Here is a 5254-nt window from a genome sequence, read left to right on the forward strand (position 1 = left end):
GGTTAAGGCACTACGAACAATCCTAGTTAGCTATATAACTTTGTTGATTTAGTTAATTATCTTGGTTGTTGGTTCACGGGATCTATAGCATGATTGTGGTCTTACAAACCTCTAATCAACTATCTAGCTTAGCCTTACAACGACATTGTTGAACAGGGATGTAAGAACAAAGAAAAACACCTCTGTTTTTCTTTTTGAATATAAATCAAATAGGATGAATCAAGTTTATTCCTATCCTAAATGTAAATAATAACTTTATCTCATTAAATGATTACGATCTCATCCATATATCCCACGTTCTATTCAATCGTTCCTCTTTCTGAGTTCATGATACAATTATGCATTTATCCTAACGGTTGCGAATCCATAGAATAGTTAAAACAAGGATACATGAACAACCAGTAATGATAATAACATAAACCAACTTAGTTATAAGTAAAAGCAATCATGTTCTTGGCCTCAACCCTAGAGGAGGGTGTTTAGCCACTCATGGACGTACAACCAATCATAATAATGAAATTCATGTAAAAATCCAAAAGCAAACTAGAGTAAAGGAATAAAAACCCTAATTGAAGTCTATTCAAGTGTATTCTCTCACCCACAATTCGTCCAAGATATTTACAACAAAGTTGGAGTGTTCTATTTATACTAGTACCAAGTTGGTTGATTTAAACATACCAACATGCCATACTCCCATCGCGGTGCCTAGGGGTCGTGGCACATCATTATCTCGTAGGCACACTGAAATATGCATTTTGGTTTGTAACGAAGGGTGTGATACGCCCTTAAAGTAGTGGCTAGGCAGCGTGGCTTGCCCCTAAGCCCAAAAATTCTAGATTTGAACATTAATTATTCCATGCGTTTGGCCTTTCATTCCTTGCTTCGTGGTAGCTTTCCCTCTTCAAAAATAGCTTGTATTTTACCTCCATATCACAAATATTCCTAAAACATGGCACACAATGAATTAGAGTTTTAAACTAGATAGAATCAAACAAGATGAACTAGAATGACACCTAGCTTAAGCTAAGATTACTAGTTTTCTTGTTTTCTTTCTAATTGAACGTTTTGATTATAAACTCTATTTTAACACACCTTAAAACTTATCAACACATAAATTAACACTTATATTCTTATTTATACAAAAATTAACTCATTACGCACATGAGAAGTCCTCAAAACTAAGCTAAATAAGCATAGATAACATCAGTTGGGTACATAAATCCACCTAAGATCATCACCCCACACTTAAATACTTGTTCATCCTCAAATAAATCTTCATATTAAGCATCAAATAAGGAAGAATTCACATTACTACTACAACAAGCAAGGCACTCAAGCTAGCACTACAATGACTACACAGATTGCAAGTTCTACCACAAACATGTCATAGCCAATTGAAAACTCATGAATATTACTTTGAAACATCCTAGCCTCTAAAATTGACTCCACTAAGTTGGAAAATTCATGCACATTACTCAATCAAAGAGATCATACAAATCACCTAACCATCATCAAACATGTGCCACCACCACAAGAGAGTTACCCGTATTTACTCACACATGAATGCAATTTTTCACAAGAATAGGTACACAAATCAGATTACGCTCACTCTCAAAAGTAATTCACAAGTCACACAATATGAAGCATAGACTTGCCCTTAATGTAGTAATCTACTAATATCAGAATTTTAAGGTTTTATACAATTTGAATTACCTCCAAATCTTGGGAGAGGATGCTAACGGTTTAAGAGGTACTTGGTGACTCCTTGGTTCTATCAAAAGGTGATAATTAGATGATTATGATGATAAAGGAAGGTCTAGGGACATTAGAAAGGCCAATGAAAGGTAAAAAGGGGATGATATGCGCCCATATGCTTTGAAGGGGTGCCCAACACTCTGTAGATCTGCTAGAGCGGGTCAAAATATCCCACATACCTTGAAGATGCACCCCATGTGCGCTTGGAATGCTTAAGCGGATGCTTAATGGGCTATTATGTCTTGTTCTTTTCAAATGGGTCACTTTTGGGCCCAATTGTGTAATAATTAGCCCTAGACTTTAAATAGGAGCACTTATTTCATTTTAGCTGAGATTTTAAAGAATTATGAATGTATGATCTTGTGAGAGTGTGAGGCAATCATGGAATTGCTAATGTTGATACTTTTTTTTGAAACGTAGCCTGTTAGGGAATCCAATTCCCTTGAGATTTACGTAAGAGCTAGGTGCCTTGATTGATATTGAATAGAGGGTTAAGGGTTTGATATTCCCTTAGTTTGCTATTCATTCTCTCATTGTGTCTATCTATTACTTGTTTTCCATCTATCTTTTTATCTTTATTTTTGCATCGTATTTTAGTTTTCTATTTCGCACTTGGTTCGTCTATCATTTGTTATCAAAGACGAGCTTGATTTCATTCCTACGAAGTCAATTTTGGGTCTAGTCATCTTAGAAAGTTGAAAAATCACAAAAAGTTAATATTCATGTTTTATTCTTAGGTCTAAATTTTATTTTTGATTTTTTATGTTTTCTTCTGTTTCTAGTTTTAGATTTGAGTTCTCTAACACTATACGAGTCCAAATATCAAATTTGAGCTAAATCAGAGTTATGTTGAGCCTTCTACTATTGTTGGAAGCTTGAGTTGAAGAAATTTAAAGTGCATTAAAAATATGAAGATTTTGGTGAAAAATTTGAGCTAAATTATGTTTGGAATGAGTTTAGAAGGTTGAAAAGTGCCTAGGTTCAAAAGTTCAACTCATCCGAGCTAAGGAGAAAAATTTGGAAAAGTTGGCATTCTTGGAGAGATTGTTATCTTCATCTTGAAAGTTCATCCAAAATTGATTGTTTGATCCAAAAAGAAAAAATAAAAAAATAGTGAAAAGTGTTTGTACAAATGTATCTCCAAAGTAATCCAAGTATATTCCAAGAGAAAGTGAAGAGGCGACCATTTGAAGTACAAAGGTAAACTTGCAAGCTGTTTGGGCGATTTAGGTGCACCTGACCTACGTTTGGCATGCTTCCACACATACAAAAAAGGTCAAACCAGAAAAGGAACTCCCTCATGCATCCAAATTTCATCTAGCATGTGTCTAAGCTCCTACCGTAGGTCCCAAAATACAGACTAACACAGTTCCAATGCAGATCATGCAAACCAACGTCCAAACAAGTTTTCAAATTCATTTCAATACTTTAATTACTCCATTGCTCAAGTTTTATTCTTTAGTTTCAATTTCTTCATTCCTAAACTCATATTTTAGTTCTTAAACTCCTCAACAATGAAGTAATTCATCTACTAAGTTGATTGATTAGTTCTTGTGTACCATTTCTTTCATCGTCTGATTTCTTCAAGCTTTCTCTTTTTTACAATTACATACACAATTTTGTTTATTTTAGAATTTCAAAAAATAACCCATTCCTACCTCAATCCACAATTGGTACCAATCCTTTTCATTGGAGTTTAACTGATTTATCAACGCTTGTGATTCCAATTGAGATACAACACAAAGGTGTGAACTTCATGAGCTTGTGAGGTTGATTTCTTAACTTTAACTTGTTTGTTGTTTTTGTTTAGTATTTCCTTGATTAGGTACAATGGCTCTGAAAGGAAAAACATTATAAACCATGGATAACAACACCTCAAATGTTATCTTAGTGGCCCTTGACGCTCGTAACCATAAATTTAACTCATTTGAAGCTAGAATAGATAACATGTGTAGGAGGATGGACAACATGATAGATTGTCTGAACTTTACTAAATCCACCCTTTCTAATTCACCAAGCTCTCAAGCTTTCTTGAGTGGACATGCTCAAAATACTTTTGCTAAACTACCCCAAGATCTACTAAAACAAAGTCAACCTTATTAAGTCAACGATAAAGAAGAAGAAGAAGATAAGAAAGGGGATAAAAACTTAGCTCAAGAAGGAGAGTCGTGTGAGAATATTGAGCCAAGGATAGAGTTGAATGAGGTTCATGAGCCAATTCTTTCAAAGGAGGATTCAACGAAAACCTCTCAAAGGCATTAGTTTGAAGGCCTAAATGAGTTCTTATTCAAAGAGTCTGAAGTTGATGGAGACTTGACTCAAAGGAGGAATCTAATCAAAATCCTATGGTTTAATGTATACTTTATGACAAGGAGTGGAGCATCTAAGCCCATAGATCGAAAGAAGAAGTTACTTACCAAGAAAACTCCTACAAAGGGGCAAGAGGACCAAGTCTATTAGTTCAAGTTGATGCATGGGATGGAAGGTCCTTGTAAAGCACTTATAAAGGATAAGATAACAAGTTTAAGGCATTTCTTCCAAGGTATGTACCTATCCCTTCCTATTCCTAGATCCTTGAAGACATGATGATATTTTTCTTATATTGTTTAGGCCCATGAAATTGATTGATATTATGTCACACCATGAGAGTATTAGTGTCTTTAAGATTTATTTATGGTATTTATATTTGGTACTTGAATTGTGTGGGTCTTTAAATCTAAATACCCGACCAATTTGTTGTTGTAGAAAGCATCTTTGGAGTGTACTTGATGTACAACTTATTGGGTATACCATTTGGCTTGATGTCTCAATGTACTGTAACTTATTTTGTTAGTCACCACATCCTTTAAGTACTTGGCGTACTAATACAGGTCAAAGAGGCATCTTAGCACTCGAGGATATGAGGACGTGAGGAAAGACCCGAGCTTGTGGGGCTTTCTAACCAAGGAACAAGCTTTAAAGTATAGAGAACAAGTCCCAACACTCCAAAGCTGTCCAAGAAGCCAAGCCCCTTTGTTTGGGCTCATTAAGGGCCTTTTGGTCATTTATGTAACAAGTGTTGCCCTAGCCTATAAATAGAACAATGAGTTTATTTTGTCATTTAGACTTTGATGATATATTTTCGGAGCACCATGGAGTGTCTTTCAAGGTGGAATCGTTGTGTTGGTAGCTTGCTTAGAAACGTTGGTTGCTTGGGGATTCTGGTTCCCTTGAGGTCACGTAAGAGATAGGTTTATATTGTGTGTGGTATTAAAGGTCCAAGAGTGGACTAAGCTCTTGGGTTGTTAATATTACATCTCCATTTGTCTATATTTCTATCTTTACTTTGTTCTAATCGTTGCTGTTCTTGTTCTAGTATTGTAACCCGTGACTTGTTGTCATTGTTATATCCTTGTTGTTGTTCATCTTGTCTTCATATTGTTTTTGTTAATCTTACTTTGGATTGGCTGTTTCGGTGTTAAAACACACCCTTTATCTCGTCATTGTTGTTATTATTGTT

The sequence above is a fragment of the Capsicum annuum genome, chromosome 7, assembly GCF_002878395.1.
Source record: "Capsicum annuum cultivar UCD-10X-F1 chromosome 7, UCD10Xv1.1, whole genome shotgun sequence".
NCBI classification, from domain to species: Eukaryota; Viridiplantae; Streptophyta; class Magnoliopsida; order Solanales; family Solanaceae; genus Capsicum; species Capsicum annuum.